Source organism: Heptranchias perlo, chromosome 22 (genome assembly GCF_035084215.1).
Source record: "Heptranchias perlo isolate sHepPer1 chromosome 22, sHepPer1.hap1, whole genome shotgun sequence".
Lineage (NCBI taxonomy): Eukaryota > Metazoa > Chordata > Chondrichthyes > Hexanchiformes > Hexanchidae > Heptranchias > Heptranchias perlo.
In genome coordinates, this window is record NC_090346.1 from 30,865,681 (window position 1) to 30,889,525 (window position 23,845).

Here is a 23,845-nt window from a genome sequence, read left to right on the forward strand (position 1 = left end):
CTCAACTTGTCTAAATCGCCTTGAAGCCTCTTTACATCCTCCTCACAACTCACGATCCCACCTGGTTTTGTGTCGTCAGCAAAGTTGGAAATATTATATTTGGTTCCCTCATCCAAATCATTGATATATATTGTGAATAGCTGGGGCCCAAGCACTGATCCCTGCGGTACCCCATTAGTCACTGCCTGCCACCCCAAAAAAGACCCATTTATTCCTACTCTCTGTTTCCTGTCTGTTAACCAATTTTCAATCCAAGCCAGTATATTACCCCCAATCCCATGTGCTTTAATTTTGCACACTAACCTCTTATGTGGGACTTTATCAAAGGCCTTCTGAAAATCCAAATAAACCACACCCACTGGTTCTCCCTTATCTATTCCACCAGTTACATCCTCAAAAAACTCCAGTAGGTTTATCAAACATGATTTCCCTTTCATAAATCCATGTTGACTTTGTCTAATCGCGTTGATATTTTCTAAGTGTCCTGTTATCACATCAAATGACAGAAGATCAGTGGGAGTTGTTCAAAAAGAATTTAACATGATACAGAACCAGTTTATACCCCTAAGGGGCAAGAGCTCTACTTGCCAATAAAAACAGCCATGGATGACAGAAGAGGTAAGGGACAACATAAAACTAAAAGAAAAAGCTTACAAAAATGCATAATACCCTGTCGACTGGGAGAAGTATAAAGAACAGCAAAGGGTGTCAAAACAGATAGTAAGAGCTACAAAAAGGGAGTATGGAAAGAAACTTGCAAGGATATCAAAATCAACACAAAAATTTTACAATTATATTAGGAAAAAGAGGGTGGTCAAGAGCAATGTGGGCCCCTTAAAAACTGATAATGGTGATATTGTAAATGAAAATAAGGAAATGGCAGACGTGTTAAATAATTACTTTGCATCAGTATTTACAGTACAGGACAAGGATAGCATGCTGGACACCCCAAGGAAACTAATTTTGAATCAGGGACGGGGACTCACCATAATTAATGTAAGCAAATTAACAGTAATGAAGAAAATAATGGCACGAAAGAGTGAGAAAACCCCAAGACCAGATGGTTTCCATCCCAGGGTTTTAAAGGAAGTAGGTGAGAACATAAGAACATAAGAAATAGTAGCAGGAGTAGGCCAGTCGGCCCCTCGAGCCTGCTCCGCCATTCAATAAGATCATGGCTGATCTGATCCTAACCTCAAATCTAAATTCATGTCCAATTTCCTGCCCGCTCCCCGTAACCCCTAATTCCCTTTACTTCTAGGAAACTGTCTATTTCTGTTTTAAATTTATTTAATGATGTAGCTTCCACAGCTTCCTGGGGCAGCAAATTCCACAGATATGAGGCAGATGCCCTAACTATAATCTTCCAAAGTTCTCACAATTCAGGAACTGTTCCTTTAGATTGGAAAATTGCACATGTCACTCTGCTATTTAAGATAGGTGAGAGGGGGAAACCAGGGAATTATAGACCAGTTAGCCTAATATCTGTTGTTGGGAAATTACTAGAGTCTATAATTAAGGATAGAGTGACTGAACACCATGAAATTTTTCAGCTGATCAGAGAGAACCAGCATGGATTTGTAAAGGGTAGGACATGCCTGACGAACCCGATTGAATTTTTTGAAGAGGTGGCTATAATAGTGGACAGGGGAATGTCTATGGATGTTTTTTATATGGACTTCCAGAAGGCATTCGATAAAGTCTCTCATAAGAGATTTATGATGTGGAGATGCTGGTGATGGACTGGGGTGGACAAATGTAAGGAGTCTTACAACACCAGGTTATAGACCAACAGCTTTATTTGAAATCACAAGCTTTCGGAGCTTTCCTCCTTCGTCAGGTGAGTGTAGGATTCCATAAAGGTACAGCATATATAGTCAGAGAACAATGCCTGGTGATTACAGATAATCTTTCCAACTGCCCCTTTATCACACCTCGACAGAGATATAATCAAAGCAATCAAAGGAGTGGAATGGTGTTCAGACAGAGAAACATTACATACAAGACTACTGAATACACAAACGGTCAGAACACAAAGACAGAGAGAGAGATACACCCGAAAGGCAGAGAAAAAGAGAGAATGACCAGTTGTATTAAACAGGACATAAGAAATAGGGGCAAGAGTAGGCCATACGGCGCCTCGCGCCTGGTCCGCCATTCAATAAGATCATGGCAGATCTTTGGCCTCAACTCCACTTTCCCACCCCATCCCCAAAACGCTTGATTCCCCTTGAGTCCAAAAATGTGGCGATCTCAGCCTTGAACATATTGAATGACTCAGCATCCACAGCTCTCTGGGGTAGAGAATTCCAAAGATTCACAACCCTCTGAGTGAAGAAATTCCTCCTCATCTCAGTCTTAAATGGCCGACCCCTTATCCTGAAACTAAGCCCCCTAGTTCTAAACTCGCCAGCCTGGGGAAACCTCTCAGTATCTACCAGTGCTTTATAAAGGTTCATCATATCTTCCTTGCTTTTGCTTCCTTCCTTCCTTGCTTTCCTTATTATGGGCTACATTTCCACCCATTGATTATGGATAGATGGAATGGTGTTCAGATTCACTGATAAAGTCTGTTACTAACATCCAGTTAACACTTCAAAGTTTTAATACTCTATCCAGTGTTCACATTTCAACTTTTCCTTTGGAGAAATGTTTACCGATTCAAATTTGTTCCCTCTAGTAATTACAGTAATGATTCGACAAATGAAAATTACCATCCTGTTCAACTATATGTACAACATCCTTAAGAAATTGAATCTGTCGCTTGGTAATAGCACTCAGCCTATCTTGGTACTATGTAACTGTATTGTCAAATCACAATAGTAGTGTTACACATTAGCCTATTGATATAGAGGATAAATATATAAATATGTTATCTTACTGAAGGCAAGTTAAATGGAAGCAGCACCAGAGTTTTGTTTATCTCCTGTAAGATTAGACTTTCATGTTGAATAACATGTAGATGGTGAAACTATAATATTATTTTATTGATCTAACATCTTCAATGTATATATCCAAAAAAATTGAAAAACCAAGTTCAGCATTACATTGCTTGAAAACTGGTAGTTAAAGGACCTTCTGCAGGAAGACTTCATAATTCATAAGTATTAAATGATAGCAAATTTAAATATCAATTTACACTCACAACTCTTCAAAATAATATTTATTTATGTATAAAAGTTTCCATTGCAAGAAAGCTCAGTAACCAATGAATGTTTTTTTTTATTCGTTCATGGGATGTGGGCATCGCTGGCGAGGCTGGCATTTATTGCCCATCCCTAATTGCCCTTGAGGAAGTGGTGGTGAGCCGCCTTCTTGAACCGCTGCAGTCCGTGTGGTGACGGTTCTCCCACTGTGCTGTTAGGAAGGGAGTTCCAGGATTTTGACCCAGCGACAATGAAGGAACGGCGATATATTTCCAAGTCTGGATGGTGTGTGACTTGGAGGGGAACGTGCAGGTGGTGTTGTTCCCATGTGCCTGCTGCTCTTGTCCTTCTAGGTGGTAGAGGTCGTGGGTTTGGGAGGTGCTGTCGAAGAAGCCTTGGTGATATGCTGCAGTGCATCCTGTGGATGGTACACACTGCAGCCACTGTGCGCCGGTGTTGAAGGGAGTGAATGTTTAGAGTAGTGGATGGGGTGCCAATCAAGCAGAGGATAAAGCATGATATTTCTTTCTTAAATGAGTTTTTGCCTTTGAAATACAAAATAATGTTATCAAACAGAGCACTAGGTACCTGAACTGTAATAGCACACTCCACAAAGATTACTGCCACATTGTCATGGGGGATTATAAAAAAAATCTGAATCAAGTGAACATGCAACAAGCAAATATCCCATCTAAAGAAACACCAGGTGATGAGAAGTGGTTTATAGCTGAAGATTCCCTTGAAACATGTAGAAGTTGTGTCATTTAAGAGTTAATCTTTACCTGGCTGACTAATCAGTAGCCATGCTGTGATTAGAGTTATCATGTAATTCTGAGGGAGCCATTCAGAAGATCCATAAAGGAAGTTCAAGGTCTGTATAGTAGTTTATTTTAATGTCACGCTGCTGCACAACAGTCAAATTAACAGTCATAAGGAATTCCACTCTAGACCTTTAGCCATGTTCCCTGCTAGTCTATTCATGCCCATTGACTAATGTAAACTTTATCCTGTCTGAGCGAGGGATAAACATATGACCATCACAAGATGCGATATTAAACCAAGGCTTTGTCCACCAATATTTATCCCTTAACCAACACCACCAAACAGATTAACTGGTCATATCTTATTACTTGCTGTGCACAAATTGGCTGTCGAGCTTCCCTAAAAACAACAGTGACTGCAATTCAAAAGTAATTCATTGGCTGTAAAGCGCTTTGGCCCATTCCAATAGTGATAGGCATTATGTAAATACACCGTGTAAATGCAAGTTTGTAAGGATTTCCTCTTTACAGTGTTTATTTATGATGATTTTTGCTGCTTACTTTGGCATTTTTTTCCCTCCACTGTTTTCTATCTAAGATGAAGTAAAAATAAGAATAAATATTTTAGCTATGTGTAGCTCACTAGACTGCCAATGTCAAAGTAAAATGAAGAACTGGCAGCGACTAGATCTGGTTAAATTAATGACTGCGTGCGATAATTATCTCTGCTGCTTTGGAGGAAGCTCAGAAACCTAGTGCAACATTTATTAAAATAAAAACAGATTTTAATGAAAAAAATACATTTAAATAATTAATTGTGGATGCGTTTTAGTGTCAGCAAATACACACCATCTGAAAATTGTTCAGTGGGAGGCACAGGTCATTAGGTTTTATCTGCATAGCCTGAAAATCATAAAATCTAATTATGGTGTATTTAAATGCAATAACACCTATATGAATGCTTATTTTAAGTGTGTTGATGTAATTTTATCAGTTGGTTCTACCTCCTTAGCATTCATCTCTATCAGGACAGTGAAACAGTCCAATGCAAATATCGATACAGAAATATTCAATGTTGCTCATTGTTTAACTTGCCTGTGTACATACACAAATCTAATGTGAACATATATCGGACATAAGCTAATCCTTACTGAGTCAGAATTCACAGTACTGGTTCTACCGCAAAATCAATATTTTTGCCTCCAGGTCCGGGGTTTATATTATGTCAAGCAAATGGGTGTAAAATCTCCAATCTCCAAAATTATTTTAAGATCCCATGAGAAATGTGATTTTGATCCTTTCAGTCACATTCTAAGTAAATCATTGCACAGTATAAAACTATCCTTAATTTTGTATGAATTGGGCACCAGAGCAGACATTAGAATGGAAATGTTAATCTGATGCAATGATGTGGTACAGTGCTCATCTGACGATGTGGTTAAGCCACATTTTTATGGGATTGAAGCAGGAGTTGTAACTTATATCGTATTTTTTGTGCTGTTCTTTGACCTTGGGCTGCTCGTTGAATGTCAAAAAACAATCTATTCCCAGGAGACGTAATGATTTCTTTTAAAACAGGGCTTTCATACAGGGTAAAACTGAACCAAGTAGAAAGTTTAGTGCTGTGAAAGAAGCACAGACAATATTAATCAATCTTAGCAGAACTCAAAACTATTTTATAGAACTGACAGTATTTGAAGTCTAGTTCTCAAATGATTACATCTAGTTAGTTTTCTTCATCTGAGTCAATAGAACAGGGCTGAATCATTTTAAATTGAATAAATGCAATCAAGTGTTTTCCCAGAAGACCTCATTTCAAGTGAATAGAAAATCACTGCAAACCATCTGCTGTCTAGCATACATCAGGTTCACGCTGGGTAAATTCTGTTGTGAGCTATTACAGCAGATGATTCATAGTTACAATCCCCTCCCCCCCACACAAAACCATGTCACCTTCGAGTCATATATATAAATTAATTTTTTTGCTGTGAAATTGCTGGTCTTAGTGTGTTCCTCAGGTTTCTGTGGAACAGGAGGCAGAGCAGTAAAACTTAATAACCTGTAAATCAAGGGCAGTGGTTTGTTTTTGACTAATCACCTGCATCACATTTCAAACAAGCAAGCAGTAAGGTGAAAAATGATGACAAGAATTTCAATAATCCTTGACAAATGACAAAGACTAAAAGCTTGTATTCCATTCAGGAATACAGTATATGCTCGCAAAAATACTGCAGTAGATAGGGTATCAAACCTGTAATTTTGTTACTGGGCTTTGCAGACATTGGTTTTCACTTTTTACTTAAACGTACTACACCTAAACCTGCTGCAGTTATATTGTCTTGTTGTGATTTACTTTTAAGTTGATTATGAAGATGCAGAGATTGAAAAAACAATCATTAGAAATAAGGCAAAATGCAGTCCTGAAGGCACCTGTTTCTTTCATAAAGAAAACATCATTCACACTTTTAAGTCGGGCAGTTACTGACTAATCTGTGTAATTTAATCAAAAATATGATCCTGTACACATTCCTCCCACAGTTTTTATAAGGCTTTTTGTGCATTTGTTTTCAAAGGGATAAACAACCTGAAGTGTATTTGAATCCAAACTAGTCCAAATTGATAACAAAAGCAGAAAGATACACAGGTTAGAATTATCCCAATATCAACACTTTGGATCGAGTGCTTATTCATGGGACACATCATCCTCATTATAAAGGAGGCAAGTGTTTACTGTGGAAAACATAATGAGGTCCGTGTTAGTATGACTGTTTTGTAAGATGATGCAAATGTACCCAGAAAATTCAAAGCTAAGATCCAGTAGGCTTATAACTAAATCTTATCACTGATTGTCATACTTTAACATTTTACAAATATTCTCAAAGGACCAAAAAAATTGGCAAACCTTTGTTTATAAACACAAAATGTGCTGATATAAGTTCGTTTAAATGATTGATCATGTTATTTGTGCTTGAAGTTACCGTGATGAAAATAAAGCAGGGCTGTGCAGGATATTCTGTCCCGTCAAGTAACAAAAATTCCATATATTCTATCATGAAGTCAATGCCGTTTTAACAAGCTGAAGGAGGAACATTGTGACTTAATAAAATTCAGTACTGAAAGTACCAAATGTAGGGAACAATTTTATTACCATCTGCACTAACGCAGACACTAATAGTGAATCAGTGGATAGTGTTATAAAAAATATATTGCATTTGTTGGCATGCCAAAACTTCAAACATTATCAGCTGAATCTGAAAATTCAATTTTTTATGCATTATTACACAGCAACCACAGGCATGCAAAGAAAGACAGACTGGGGGGAAAATTCGATAGGGCCCATTTTCGGTAGGAAGCGTGATCCGCTATTACCCTGCGCCCGATGGCCCCGACGCAGGCAGCACGTGAATTTCAAGCTGCCTGCTACTTCCCATGATATCTCCGTGTAGCCAGTGCTACCTGCGTTGCTGAGAGGCAGCACAGAGAACAAGGAAGTCGGAAATGGGGCATGTACAGCGCATGTCATTGGCAGCCTGCACCTCTTAAAGGTGCAGGTGCACATTTTAAATGGGACATGCACAGTCCACTAGGAGGAGGGAAAGATGGCCACAAGGATGGCAGGACCGGTGCGTGAGAGGCCCCACCCTTCTCCGAATTTGCACTGGAGGCTCTGGTGGAAGGGGTGGATGAAAGGAGAGCCAACATGTACCCACTGGGTGGCAGGAGACCCTCCAGGTTGCAGCTCCACAGGCATTGGAAGGCTGTGGCGCAGGAAGTGAACGCCAGGAGCATGGCACCACTAACGTGGGTGCAGTGCCGAAAGAAATTCAATGATTTGACACGAGTGGTCAAGGTGAGTGAATGCAAGTGTCAAGTGGCACATCCTTCCACTGCACCACTGCTCCATGCATCACACCCCCGTCACCCACCCACCAACAAACACTGCACATCTATATGCAATAATGCACTCTGTATGCTGCATCTCACCCACACATAGTACCACACTTGCAGGCCACACACCCACCACTCACAGATCACACATACTGGCAGCTATTCGACCACTACAGGCACATCACCCAGACACCTTGCAGGATACTCACTGACACACTGTCCTCTGTCTTGCACGAATAGGTGGCGCATAACAACCGGCAGCAGGAGAGACCTGAGTGTGGACGGGGACACTTACACGTCCTCACCCCCCCAGAGGAGACATTGCTTAGGATCATTGGGCAGGCAGTCACTGTAGCCGTCACAACATGCCATGCTGGAGGTCCCGATGGAGGGGGTCTCTGCATATCTAATGCTCTCATTTCCCACATCTCCTTCCTCCCATAATCTTTTCTGACTCACGTGCTGCAGATGCTGTCTACACGCACGTCTTACTTGCTCCTCTCTCCGCTCCACAACTCAACCTGTTTCTCTTTGTCATTGCAGATACCCAAGAAGACTTGGCGGCACCGTCCGAGGAGGAGGAGGACCTGTGGAGCCCACCATGATGCAGCGTCTGATGGTCGATGTCACGGCTTCCATTGCAGCACAAACCGATTTCCTCATAGGTCTGCAAGCTACAATTGCTGCTCAGACTGCTGCAATGGAAGCTCAGACTGCTACTATTGTGGCTTTGGGGACCACTGTGGAACGGGGCTTCCAGGGCGTGACAGCACTCCAGCAATCCGTTCTCAAGCTTATCACCAGGATCGCCCTGGTGAGTGGCTGTGGCACCATGGCTGTCGGACCTGCTGTCCTCTCTCAGGACGACTGCTGCAGCCCATGCTGAGATGGTGCAGTCTGAAGCTGGGCCCTCCCGGCCCAGAGCTGCTCAAGGTTGTCCTCCAAGGACATCTGCACGCTCCTCCATTGAAGGCCAGCAGCCTCCCACCACCCATGCTCCAGCCATTGGGGAAGCACCTCGTAGGAGCACTAGGATAGGTAAAGGCACATGAACAACAGGCACTAAGGCAATGCACAAGGGTGAATAGTTCTGTTCTGTTTCCAGAATTTCATTTATTCATTGATAAATGTGACTTTGAATTTGCATTTGGTGGTGGTTTTTATTTGTGAGATGAGGGGGAAACTAACATGCAATCAGATGGAGGGAGATTTGATGTCTTGTGGGAGTGGAAAGGTGGGGAGAGTAGGATTGTTGGTGAGTTGGGAGATGTAGTTGACATTATTGATAGCGGGCACGGATCAGGCGAGCACTCAGAGCCCTTGAAAGGTGTGTGGTCCCTGTTGCACCCTTGCGTCTTCCTCCACTTCCTCTTCCTCCCCCTCCTCCTCCCCAGCCTCTTCCTCCTCAGCCTCCTCCTCCTCCACCTCTGGCTCAGGGTCTTCTCTAATCATTGGTGGCAGACGCTGGTTCCTTATGATGGCAAAGTTGTGCAGCATGCAGCATACCACCATGAATCTGCGCTCAGCGAAGTATTGCAGGGCTCCTCCAGAATGGTCCAGGCTGCGGAAGCGTTGTTTGAGGAGGCCTATGGTGTGCTCCACGATGATGCGTTTGACAGCATGGCTCTCATTATAGGCCTGCTGTGCACGTGTGCATGGGTTCCTGACCGCAGTCATGAACCATGGCGTGAAGGGATAGCCCCTGTTGCCCAGTAGCCAGACTTTGACTTGCTGTGGTGGGTGACAGATAGCTGGCACATTCGACTGTCGCATGGCGAAGGTGTCGTGACTGTTCCCAAGGTAGCGCGCGTCGACCTCCACGGTTCGATGCGTGTGGTTACACACCAGCTGCATGTTGAGGGATTGGAAGCCCTTTCAGTTGACGAATGCAGCCGAGTTGATATGTGGGGCACACAAGGCAATGTGTGTGCAGTCAATGGCATCCTGCACCATGGGGAAGCCAGCAATGCGAGCGTACCCCCGTGCTTGTTCATTCTGCTTGTCTCTGTCAAGAGGGAAGCTGATGATCCTGTTTCTTATCTGGTACAGTGCGTCCGTGACCTCCCTTATGTAGCAATGCACTGCATACTGTGAGATGTTGCACATGTCGCCAGCAGAGGCCTGAAATGCTCCTGAGCCGTAGAAATTCAGCGCCACGGTGACCTTCACAGTCACAGGCAATGCTGTCCTCGCCCTGCTCTGAGGCTGCAGTTTTGGCTACACCAGTTGACAGATCTCGGTCACGGCTTCCTTGGTGAACCTCAGGCGTCGGATACAATCCTCCTCACTCATGTTGAGGTAAGAGATTGGGTCCCGGAAGGCCCTCATTGGATACAGCCTCCTGGTCAGTGCCCTGCGACTCCTCCTCCCCCCTCTCCTCGCAGTTAGACCTGCTGAACGTGGCCTCTCTGCATGCTCCCAGTCATGCTCAATGCCCAGTGGGAGCCCTAGTAGACCACCCACGGTTGCCAGGAATGTTGTTCAGCCAAGGTTGTAACTTTCCGAACCGTTAGGCAGTACCTGCCAATCCACTCTCAAGTGTACCATAGCAACTCTCAGTAAGTATAGGGAGCTTCAAAAAACACTTTCTATTCCACCAGCAGCCAGAAGCAATAATCCAGCAACTAACCTGTAAATCCTGCATGGTCCCTTTAAATTGCGCTGGTTCGGGTTGAGGGGGGGGGTGGGGTCCTCCAGGCACTGTAAGATTCGTTCAGGTGCACGTGGTTAAGACTGTGCATTGAGTTGAACGTTAAAGTCCAAAATGGTGTCTATCACTTTAAATCAGTGTTGCACACTGATTGCACACATTTTCTCCTCACTTTACATGCTTCAGGCGTTCGGTATTTGCGCACGCGCTAACTCCTATACCAAGATGGCGCCCGGCACACGTCATGCTGGAAACGTGCATGCGCAGCCGAGACGCCATCTTGGATTTTCGAGAGGCCGCATAGCGCTGAAACTACGGGCGCTACACAACTTAATTTAGCGCCCGCTATGTCTAAAACTGACCATACCGTTTTTTAAAAATTAAATTGGAGAAACAGCATTAGTTACATTTGGGAGCTCTTACCTTCATTGAGAACAGAGGTGCTTTTATTATCTTGTTCCAAACCAATGACGGTGGGAAGGGAGGAGGTGAAAGGGAGGGTGTTGCATCTCCTGTGCTCGCACGGGAAGGTGTCGTTCACCTTCCACCCCACCAGCCTCCACATTTATGTATCATCCTCCACCATTTCTGTCACCTCCAGCGCGATGCCACCACCAATCACATCTTCCCCTCCCTCCCCTTTCGCCATTCCGAAGGGACCACTCCCTCCGCGACACCATGGTCCACTCTTCCATTACCCCCAACAACTGCTCTCCTCCCCATGGCACCTTTCCGTGTGAGCGCAGGAGATGCAAAACCCGCCCCGTCACCGTCCAGGGCCCCATACACTCCTTCCAGGTCAAACAGCAGTTACTTGTACTTCTTTCAATTTAGTATTCTGTATTTGCTGCACACAGTGCGGTCTCCTCTACACTGGGGAGATCAAACGCAGATTGGGTGATCGCTTTGCTGAACACCTCCGCTCAGTCCGCAAGCCTGACCCTGATCTGCCGGTCGCTTGCCATTTTAATTCCCCATCCCACTTACACTCTGACCTCTCTGTCCTCGGCCTCTTACACTGTTCCAATGAAGCTCAACGGAAGCTTGAGGAACAGCACCTCATCTTTCGTTTAGGCACTTTACAACCTTCCGGACTCAACATTGATTTCAATAACTTCAGATCATAACCACTACGCCCATTTTTTCGGACAGCAGGTGCTGGTAATGGTTCTGCTGTTGCCCTTTACAGCTCCTCTAAACACATCTTTTGTTTCTTTACTCGTCCCATCACCACCCTCCTTGCCTTGCACCATCATCCCTTTTGTCATTTAATCAATCCTGCTCTCCACCCTAACAAAGACCTTCCCTTTTGTTCTTTCCTCCCCTTCTCTTCCTCCTTCCCCCAGTTTTCCCTGGCCCTGTACTTGCTTAAAAACTGTTTAATCTTCAACTTCTTCCAGTTCTGACGAAGGGTCATCGACCTGAAACGTTAACTCGGTTTCTTTCTCCATAGATGCTGCCTGACCTGATGAGAGTTTCCAGCTTTTCTGTTTTTATTTCAAGCTTAATCTCCTATTTTTTGTGAAATAGCTTTCAATGAAGGAAAGTACACAACGAAAAACATCAGTAGAAGCAGTGCTCCCTGAATAAAAATTGTTAAAGCTTAAGGAACTACATTGCACATAAATTCTAAATGACAGGCATTAGGAAAAATCCCTGGGTTTATTCCAAGGAAAACTAAGAGATCACAGAGTCAGATTAATGGTCATGATGTGGAGATGCCGGTGATGGACTGGGGTGGACAAATGTAAGGACTTGCACAACACCAGGTTATAACTATAACTATAACCTGGTGTTGTGCAAGTCCTTACGTCAGATTAATGGAACAGAGAATACAGATTCAAACAAATAGATTCATTGCATTTCCCTCCTTTACTGGAGTTTGAATAGACTGATATCATCTAAACTCAACTGTTTGCTGTTAAACATGTTGAAACACTTAACTGTAAACAACTACAATATAACATCAAAATATACTGCTGTAAGCCTATTAAACACTCATTGTGGCAAGGGTAAATTACTTGATTTTAAAATATGCAAGTATGCTTTTCACAGCTTTAAATAAGGTAAATCACATTTGTAATGTAATCAGCCAAGTGTTTAGCATATGGCCATATTTAGAATAACCTGCATTCCGATTTGGTTTCACAATGTTTTCACCTTTGAACACTGTCATTTTCTACAGCCAATTAATTGTGGAAATGCAGGCATCCCTTGCTACCAACTGCTACATTGCCTTCACTTTCAGCCGTCCTAATTTAATTGCAAAAATCATTTTTTCAGCATAGGATTTTCTGCAGTCTTGTTTTATATTTTTGTCATTTTATTTTCTGATACAGCTAAGTTTGCCATCATGCAGTGTCAACATGTGCTTCTTCCACTTTTGCTTCAAAGTTTGGTTGATGGGTTCTTGAGAATGAGTCTGCGAACGGGATTTATTTCTCTTCCTGAACATCTATATTTTACTTTTGGACATTTAAGATCATCTTCAGCACCTGTTGTAGTGCTGTGGATAATAGCTTTATCATAATGCTCTCAAGTAGTTTGTGGCCAGTGTTCAATTCCATCCTACATTCATTTACACACTGAGGGAATTCTGCACAGCTTGCATCTTCTGCATTTGTCCATAAATCTTTTGTACTATAGGTTTGACATCTTGTAGGATCACAGCACCTAACCTACTATTGATGTATCAACTTGTAATGTGAGCTGTTTTCTGGTGTCAAAATACAGTAACACTGGTCTGGACATTTTATGATCAGTTCCTTTGTTTCTTCAAAAGATTTATGAAGGTTGACGCCTCATTTGGAATGTACATCCTTTTCCATCACCTACATTATTCTTGGGATCAAAGTTTATCGGATAGTTCAGCACATCCATGATCTCAAACTCTTCTCTTTGGGGACTTTATATTTAGAACAACATTCTGATTCAAGATAAAACAGTAACTGTGTCCAAAATGCATCAAGTTTGTAACTGCAACTTGCATTTTGTCCTTATTGAGCTTTCCATTTTTCCCTGACAGGTCTAAAGTACATTTGTTGTATGTTCTGAACACCAAAATATATTTCACTAAAACTTTGATTCCCTTGAGTCTGTCTAGCACTTTGTGTACTTTTCATAAGATTCCAAATGACATGCTTGTGAATCTCCCATTATCTAAATAGGGAGATCGTTCCTCATCACAAACCACTTACCAATATCCTGAATTTGCATCAGCGATGAAGAAGGCTCACGCACCGGCAATTTTATGTGTAATGCTTTCAATTGTTAGAACTGGGTAGTGTTCCCTCAGGAATGATTTCTTTATGTCCTTGGGGTCGATGAATGTATGAATCACATTAGAGTTTTTCATATCCACCATTACCATGGTGTTGGCTCGATTACTTCCTTTTGTTTCTGTCCATTTTGATTCATATCTTCCTGTTTTTTTCTTTAATTTACCATGTAAAGGCAGGTGCATTCTCCTAGTTGACGGACTATTGGTCATACTTCTGCTTTTAACTTCATTTTATAGACAACTGACATGCAAACAAAATCACCAGTCACATCGCTACACTATTTGGGCATGTTTATAGGAGAAGTATTGGTAACCTGTTCTATTTTAACATTTCTTGTTAGCAGGCGTAGTTACAGACAAGGGGCACTAAATTGGGCCGTGTAGCGCCCATTGTTTCGGCGCTACGCAGCCTCTCGAATATCCAAGATGGCGTCATGCCTGCGCATGTTCGTTTCCGGAATAACGTGTACCGGACGCCATCTTGGTATAGGAGTTCGTGCATGCGCACATAACGAACGCAGGAAGCATGCAAAGTAGGGAGAAAATGCCTGCGATCAGTGTGCAATGCTGTATTTAAAGTGAAAGACACCATGTTGGACCTTAACGCTCAACTCAACACACAGTCTTAATCACGCAGACTTGAACATTTCGTAGAGTGCCTGGAGGACCTCTCGCCAGTGCTACTTAAAGGGGCCATGCAGGATTTACAGGTTAGTTGCTCGATTATTGCTTCTGGCTGTTGGTGGAATAGGAAGTGTTTTTTGAAGCTCCCTATAGTTACTGAGAGTTCCTCGAGTACATTTGAGAGTGGTTTGGCAGGTACTGCCTTATGGTTCGGAAAGTTACAAACATGGTTGAACAACATTCCTGGCAACCATGCGTGGTCTACTAGGGCTCCCACTGGGCATTGAGCACGACTGGGAGCATGCAGAGAGGCCACGCCTAGCAGGTCAAACTGTGAGGAGAGGGAGGAGGAGGTGCAGGTCACTGAGCAGGAGGCCGTATCCAAAAAGGGCCTTCTGGGACCAATTCTCTTACCTCAACATGAGTGAGAAGGATTGCATCCGATGCCTGAGGTTCACCAAGGAAGTTGTGGCCAAGATCTGTCAACTGGTGTGGCCACAACTGCAGCCTCAGAGCAGGGCGAGGACAGCATTGCCTGTGGCTGTGAAGGACACCATGGCGCTGAATTTCTACGGCTCAGGATCATTTCAGGCCTCTGCTGGCGACATGTGCAACATCTCGCAGTATGCAGTGCACTGCTGCATAAGGGAGGTCACAGACGACTGTACGAGATGAGGAACAGGTTCATCACCTTTCCTCTTGACAGAGACAAGCAGAACGAGCGAGCAGAGGGGTTCGCTCGCATTGCTGGTTTCCTCATGGTGCAGGGTGCCATTACCCTGCATGCCCCGCATATCAACTCAGCCGTCTTCATCAAACGAAAGGGCTTCCACTCCCTGAATTTGCATCTGGTGTGTGACCATACGCATCGAATCAGGGAGGTCGATGCCCGCTACCCTGGGAGCAGTCACGACACCTTCGTCATGCGACAGTCCAACATGCCAGCTATCTTTCACCCGCCCCAGCAAGTCAAAGGCTGGCTACTGGGAGACAAGGGCTATCCCCTCACGCCGTGACTCATGACTCCGGTCAGGAACCCACGCAGGTCTATAATGAGAGCCATGCTGCTACACGCAACATCGTGGAGCACACCATAGGCCTCCTCAAACAATGCTTCCGCCGCCTGGACCGGTCTGGAGGAGCCCTGCAGTATTCCCCCGAGTGGGTGGGCAGATTTGTGGTGGTATGCTGCATGCTGCACAACCTCGCCATTTTGAGGGACCAGCCTTTGCCACCAATGAGCGGAGAAGACCCTGAGCCAAAGGTGGAGGAGGAGGAGGCTGAGGAGAAAGAGGCTGAGGAAGAGGAGGAGGGGGTGGATCTGGAAGAGGAAGTGGAGGAAGATGCAAGGTTGCAACAGGGACCACACGCCTTGTCTGCAAGGGCTCTGCGTGCTCGCCTGACCTGTGCCCACTGTCAACTGCATCCCCCAACGCACCAACAGTCCTACTCTCCCACCTTTCTGCTCCCACAAGACAATCAAATCGCCCTTCATCTGATTACGCATTAATTTCCCCCTCAGCTCATCGCACAAATAAATACCACTACCAAATGCAAATTCAAAGTCACATTTATCAATGAATAAATGAAATTATGGAAACAGAACAGAACTATTCCCCTTGTGCATGCCCTTAGTGCCTGTTGTTCGTGTGCCTTTACCTATCCTAGTGCTCCTACGAGGTGCTTCCCCAGTGGCTGGAGCATGGGTGGTGGGAGGCTGCTGGCCTTCAATGGAGGAACGTGCAGGTGGCCTTGGAGGACGACCTCAAGGAGCTCTGGGCCTGGAGGTGCCCGGCTTCAGACTGCACCATCTCAGCATGGGCTGCAGCAGTCTGGCCTGGCTGTCCGATAGGCAACAATAGGGGCACTGGCGGAGTGGCAGGGGTGGGAGCAGGAATGCTGTCGTCCTGAGAGAGGGCAGCAGGCCTGACTGCCATGGTGCCACTGCCACTCTCCCGGGGTGGCCCCTCAACAATCCTGGTGATCAGCTGGAGAACAGATTGCTGGAGTGCTGCGAGGCCCTCGAAGCCCCGTTCCACTGTGGTCCCCAGACCCACGATAGCAGCAGTCTGAGCTTCCATTGCAGCAGTCTGAGCAGCAACCGTAGCTTGCAAACCTTTGATCACATCGGTTTGTACTGCAATGGAAGCCGTGACAACGGCCATCAGGCGCTGCATCTTGGTGGGTTCCACAGGTGTGCTGATGGAGGTGACCACCCGTTCCATGTTGGAACGGATGGGCTTCATGCTCTGCGCAAAGCCCTTTGCCAAGTTGGAGCTGGACTCCTCCATGCACCTTTTCATTGTGCGCAAGCTTTCTGGCAGGCTTTCCCATGCCCCAAGCATTTGGTGGTGTACGCTCATCAGCCGTCTTCTGTAACCTGGCCCATCGAAGTCATCACCTGACTCCTCTGCAGCAGAATTAGTGAGTGACCTCGCCCTCCGGTGAGCTGGCAGCTGTGGAATCTGTTCCCCCCGGCCCGGCTCCTGAGCACTTGTGTCTGGTGTCTCACCATGCACAGATCCCTCTTCTAAAAGCTCTAAATGACACGCAGTGTCAGTCTCTGAACTGGTGGAAGCGAGTGTCAGATCGAGTGACAGTGTGGCTTCTGTGTCTCCCTCCACCTCCTCCTCGGTCGTTGCTGTCATACGTTGTTGAGTATCTGCAATGACAAAGGGAAACAGGTTGAGTTGCGGAGCAGGGAGAGGAGCAAGTAAGACGTGCGTGCTGACAGCATCTGTGGCACGTGAGTCAGAAAAGATTATGGGAGGAGGGAGTTGTCGGAAAGGAGAAGGAGCATTAGATATGCAGAGACCCCCTCCATCGGGTCACGGCTGCAGTGAAGGCCGGCCCAATGATCTGAAGCACTGTCTTCTCTGGGGGGGTGAGGACGTGCAAGTGTCCCCGTCCACCCTCAGGTCTCTCCTGCTGCTGGCTGTTATCCGCCACCTTCTCCTACAAGAAGGAGGACAATGTGTCAGTGAGTAACCTGCAAGGTATATGGGTGATGTGGCTGTCATGGTTGAATAGCTGCCAGTGTGTGTGATCTGTGAGTTGGGGTTGTGTGGCCTGCAAGTGTGGTACTATGTGCGGGTGAGATGCAGCATGCCAAGTGCAGTGTTGCGTATGGATGGGCAGTGTTTGTTGGTGGGTGGGTGACAGGGGGTGTGATGCGTAGAGCAGTGGTGCAGTTAATTGGATGTGGCACTTGACACTTGCGTTCACTCACCTTGACCACTCGTGTCAAATCACTGAACTTCTTTCGGGCACTGCACCCACGTGCATGGTGCCACGCTCCTGCCTGTACACAGCCTGCCAATGCCTACGGAGCTGGAATCTGGAGGGTCTCCTGCCACCCTGCGGGTACATATTGGCCCTCCTTTCATCCATCACTTCCACCAGGGCCTCCAGTACATCATCGGAGAAGCGTCCTACCATCCTTACGGCCATCTTTCCCTCCTCCTAGTGGACTGTGCATGTCCCGTTTAAAATATGCACCTGCACCTTTAAGAGGTGCGGGCTGCTGATGACATGCGCTGAGTACACCCACCCCATTTCCGGCTTCCTCATTCTCTGTGCAGCCTCTTAGCAGCGCGGGTAGCGCTGGCTGCATGGAGATATCATGATAAGTAGCAGGCAGCTCGAAATTCACGTGCTGCGTGCGTTGGGGCCATCGGGTGTGGGATAATAGCGGATCGCAATATCCGCGCTCGAAAATGGGCCCTATTGAATTTTTTCCCCCATTCTTTCTTGTCATGGTTTATCAGCTGAAATTTTAAAACATATATTTTTTTCCCAGTGTGCCAAAGCTAGCTTAATTTGTTCTTCCAGTCTTAATTTGTGTTTAGTGAATGATACCAGTTTAGTAGGCAATAGCTGTAACACCTATTGAAGTGCTGCCATGTTATGACACTAGGTTGTGCATTAGTGTGAAGCGTAAGCAGATTTTAGTGTGGCAACTGTCACGTTTTGGGACAGTTTGGAAGAGAGCTACGTTTGAGTGGTATGGTTTAAATCAAAGTGGGTTCACGCAGGTTTAAAATTCTCTTGCCAACCATGTATTGGATTGGGGATACGATAGCGTAGTGGTTATGTTACTGGGCTGGTTAATCCAGAGAATGTGAGTTTAAATTCCACCCAAGGCAGTTTGTGAATTTGAATTCATTTTTTAAAAAACAAAATAAATCTGGAAATAAAAAGCTGGAACCAGTAAAAGTTACCACGAAGCTGTCTGATTGTCATAAAAACCCAACTAATGTCCTTTAGGAAGGAAATCTGCCACTCTTGCCCAGTCTGGCCTATATGTGACTCCAGTCCCACACCAATGTGGTTGACTCTTAAATGACCTCCGAAAAGGCGGAGCAAGCCACTCAGTTGTATCAAACTGCTACAAAAAAGAATAAGAAGAATAAAACTCGGCTGCGACCAAAACCTCCTCACTAACATTTGGGAACTGTGCCAAAGTTTGGAGAGCTATCGCCCACAGATTAGTCAAGCAACATATAATCATACTCACAGAATCATATCTATCAGCCAATGTCCCAGACTCTTCCATCACCATCTCTGGGTATGTCCTGTTCTACTGGAAGGTCAGGCCAACCAGAGATGGGGGCTCAAAGGTATACAGTTGGGTGGCAGTGGTCCTGGGAGTCCTCAACATTGACTCCAGGCCCATCAAGACTCATGGCTTTAGGTCAAACAAGGGCAAGGAAACTTCCTGTTGATTACCACCTACCGCCCTTCCTCAGCTGATGAATCAGTCCTCTTACATGTTGAACACCGCTTGAAGGAAGCACTGAGGGTAGCAAGGGCACAGAATATACTCTGGGTGGGGGACTTCAATGTCCATCACCAAGAGTGGCTCGGTTGTCCACCACTGACCAAGCTGGCTGAGTCCTGAAGGGCATAGGGCCAGACTGGGCTTGCAGCAGCAGGAGAGAGAACCAACACGAGGGAATAACCTATTTGACCTCATGCTCACCAATCTACCTGTCACAGATACATCTGTCCATGACAGTACTGGTAGGAGTGATCTCCGCACAGTCTTTGTGGAGACCAAATCCCGTCTTCAAACTGAGGGTACTCTCCATTGTGTTGTGTGGCACTGCCACTATGCTAAGTGGGATAGATTAAGAACAGATCTAGCAGCTCAAAACTGGGCATCCATGAGGCGCTGTGGGCCATTGGCAGCAGCAGAATTGTATTCCACCACAAACTGTAACCTCATGGCCTGGTATATCCCTCACTCCACCATCACCATCAAGCCAGATGACCAACCGTGGTTCAATGAGGTGTGCAGAAGAGCATGCTGAGAGCAGCACCAGGTGTATCTGAAAATGAGGTGCCAACCTGGTGAAGCTACAACATGCTGAACAGCGGAAGCAACATGACATAGAGAGCTAAGCGATCTCACAACCAAAGAATCATGCCAAAGGTCTGCAGTCCTGCCACATCGTGAATGGTGGCGGACAGTTAAACAACTAACGGGAGGAGGAGGCTCTATAAACATCCCCCTCCTCAATGATGGCAGAGCCCAGGACATGAGAGCAAAAGATAAGGCTGAAGCGTTTGTAACCATCTTCAGCCAGAAGTGATGAGTGGATGATCCTTCTCGGCCTCCTCCTGAGGTCCCCACCATCACAGATGCCAGTCTTCAGCCAATTCGATTAATTCCACGTGATATCAAGAAACGGCTGAGTGCACTGGGCACAGCAAAGGCTCCGGGTCCTGACACCATCCTGGCTGTAGTGCTGAAACCTGTGGTGCAGACCTAACCGCGCCTCTAGCCAAGCTGTTCCAGTACAGCTACAACACTGGAATCTGCCTGACAATATGGAAAATTGCCCAGGTATGTCGTGTCCACAAAAAGCTGGACAAATCCAGCCCAGCCAATTACCATCCTAACAGCTTTCTCTCAATCATCAGCAAAGTGATGGGAGAAGTCGTCAACAGTTCTATCAAACAGCAGTTACTCACCAATAACCTGCTCACTGACGCTCATTTTTGTTCTGCGAGGACCACTCGACTCCAGGACTCATTACATCCTTAGTCTAAACATGGACAAAAGATCTGAATTCCAAAGATGAGAAGAGATTGACTGCCCTTGACATCAAGGCAGCATTCGAACGAATGTGGCACCAAGGAGCCCTAGTAAAACTGAAGTCAATGAGGATCAGGGGGAAAATTCTCCAGTAACTGGAGTCATACTTAGTACAAAGAAAGATGGTTGTGGTTGTTGGAGGCCAATCATCTCAGCCCCAGGAGTCCTTTAGGGCAGCGTCCGAGGTCCAACTATCTTCAGCTGCTTCGTCAATGACCTTCCCTCCATCATAAGGTCAGATGTGGGGTGGTTTGCTGAAGATTACACGGTGTTATCTCCATTCTCAATTCCTCAGATAATGAAGCAGTCCATGCCCACATGCAGCAAGACCTGGACAATATCCAATCTTGGGTTGATAAGTGGCAAGTAACATTTGCACCACACAGGTGCCAAGCAATGTCTATCTCCAACAAGAGAGAGTCTAATTACCTCCCCATGACATTCAATGGCATTACCATTGCCGAACCCCACCCCCCCACCATCAACATCGGGGGGGTCACCATTTACCAGAAACTCAACTGGACCAGCCACAAAAATGTAGAGGATACTAGAGCAAGTCAGCGGCTGGGTATTCTGCGGCAAGGGGCTCTCCTCCTGACTCCCTAAAGCCTCTCCACCACCTACAAATCAGGAATGTGACGCAATTCTTTCTATTTGCCTGGATGCAGCTGCAATGACACTCAAGAAGCTCGATACCATCCAAGACAAAGCAGTCCACTTGATCAGCAGCCCATACACCATCTTAAACATTCATTCCCTCCACCACCGGCGTACCACGGCTGCAGTGTGTACTTTCCACAGGATGTACTGCAGCAACTCGCCAAGGCTTCTCAACAGCGGCTCCCAAACCCGTGACCTCCACCACCTAGAAGGACAAGGGCAGTGGGTGCATGGGAATACCATCACCTCCAAGTCACACACCATCCCAACTTGGACATATATCACCGTTCCTTCATGGTCGCTGGGTAAACATCCTGGAACTCCCTACCTAACAGCACTATGTGAGTGCCTTCACCACATGGACTGCAGTGGTTCAAGAAGGCTCACTACCACCTTCTCAAGGGCAACTAAAGATGGGCAATAAATGCTGGCCTTGTTAGCAACGCCCATTAAAATAAAATTGCAGCCACTGAGACATTTGGCCATGATTTTAACCCAACCTGTCCGGGTGGAACGGGGCAGGTGAGAGCTAAAATCGCAAAAACTTACTTACCATCCGTTACCATCGTAAACTCGCCACTGCTATTTTTTACCGTGGAGCTGACTTGGGACACAAGCGCATCAGCTGGAAACAGGCAGGTGCCTCATGAATAAATTCAAATAGGTGTCTGATAACGTGATTTGTACCCCGACGTCATTTTAACTGGGCAGGTCAGAAGTCCTAACCAGTGGTATACACACTGAGTAAAACCTGGCAGGATTGTCTTCACAAACTGACTGACAGGACTGGAAGCTGTATTTAAAGGGGCACTCACCTACAGGTACTTAGGTCATTAGGATCAGTGTGCCACTGTGCATTTCCAAGGCAGTTCTGTACTTCCAGTTTGTTTCTTTCTGATGTTTTTACCAGATGCCCTGCTCCTCCAAAAGCTGTGTGAAAACGGCATCTCGCTGTCTGGCTCCCCGTGTGAAGTTCCTGTACTGACATCGCAGATGTGGACTAAACTCACCAACAAAAGTTAAGTCAAGTCATTTCAAGCCTGAGTGCCATTTTAACAATGTGGTAAGTGTTAATCATTGCCAAACAACCTCTCTGGCACTGAAAATTGACTTTTACAAGTGTGGAGTCTCATTCCTTCAGCTTTTAGTTATTGTTGGACATTTTTTAAAAAATGTAAATAAAAAATGTTTTTCTTTTTCTGTCTCCTTTATCTTTATCTCTTAATCCAATATTTCTTTCCCTCTCTTTATTTCGCTTACTGTACTTGATTTGACATTGGATTCACTTACTAACTTACACTTCCTGCTTCAGACTGTGAGCCGCTCATTAACGATGCTTCAATCTGATTGGTTAAGCAGATACACAGTTGCTTGCCCTGTTCACTCAGGTCCCAGATGCCCTGTAGAGGGCAGCACGCTGTTTGGATCTCTAATTTAGAGGAACTTGCCGTGCTAAAACCCATAGAAAGTCTGAAAAGAAGGTTTACTAACTCAGCTACTCCTACGAGGTGCTGCCCCAGTGGTTTCAGCAGAGCTAGTGGAAGGCCGCAGTTCCTCATGAGGGGACTCTTGAGTTGCTTGTGGCTGGTGACTTCTGAGGGCCGACTGCAGAATTCCAACTGCTGCCGGCGCAGTCTGGCCCAGCCGGCTTTCTAGCACTGTGGTTGGTATTGGTTGAGGGGGTGGAGAAAGAGCTGACATCCTAAGAGAGGGCACCATGTGCCCCTCCTGCTGCGCCACTACCACTCCCACAGCCCCAAGGAAGAGCAGACTGCAGAAGATGAGTGACACCTCCAAAGCACCCATCCATATGTTCCACCAATCTCTCGAAGGTGGACGTCTGTCTCTCCAAGGCAGAGCACGGGTTTGAGTCCAGAGTCTTCATTGCAGTAGTTTCAGCTTCCGTCAAAGCTGCAAAGGCTGTGAACATCGACTCCTGTAGTGAGGGTCCAGCTGCAGTGTACCTGGAGGTGGCCACACTCTCCAAGGTAGACTGCAGAGTGTTGATGCCATGCAAGATGACACCACACAGGCTGGAAGCAGCCTCCTCCATACTTTCAGCCATGGTTGTGAAACTCCTTTGCAGGCCTTTCAATACCTGGTACAACGGCTTGTGTGGGGCAAGCAGTTTTCTTTTTATGGCTGGGCCCCAAAAGTCCACATCTCTGATCTGCTCAGCAGAACTGGGAGAGGACCTTGCCCTCCTGGGCTGTCCATGCCACCAGTACCTGTTGCTGCTCATAGTGCTCGGTGCATCACCATGTGCAGATCCCTCTAACTCATTTTCTAATCCAGCCGGGATGTCAATCTCTGTGCTGGTATTTGGGTGTGATGCAACGTGTAAAAATATCTCCTTAGAAGGATTCTCATCTTCTGAGGTGTCTTCTTCTGAGGACTGTGTCTGCTGAGAAAAAAGTGGAAGAAAGGGAAAGGAACAAGAGTTAGCATGAGAGGCTGGACAGTAGCAGATGACAGCCATCACAATGCAGCTTGATGTCGTCTTCCTGATAGTATGTCTTTCTGAGGTTCATGAAAGGGTGCAAGTAATAGTCAGAGACCCTGTTCAGAGAAAACCCCAGCCTCGAAATGTGCTATTCTGACAGTTCTGGAGCGGACACTGATTTCCAGTGCTTGCTGCTTCAGCTCGGAGATGTTGGCTGATCCTCCCCAGTCTTCATCCTCTCCCTTGCAGAGAGAGAGGACGAGAGTTAGTGAGTGCCTCCTACAAAGGATAGT

General features: G+C 45.8%; 1 long non-coding RNA gene across 1 annotated transcript; it reads right to left on the minus strand.

The window, feature by feature from the left end:
* Positions 1-3,146: 3,146 nt before the first annotated feature.
* On the minus strand, positions 3,147-22,149 carry LOC137340914 (uncharacterized). Its single transcript, XR_010966904.1, has 2 exons — positions 21,925-22,149; positions 3,147-3,691 (listed from the first exon to the last, which is right to left on the minus strand). It is a non-coding gene; the product is annotated as an uncharacterized lncRNA (long non-coding RNA).
* Positions 22,150-23,845: the final 1,696 nt, after the last annotated feature.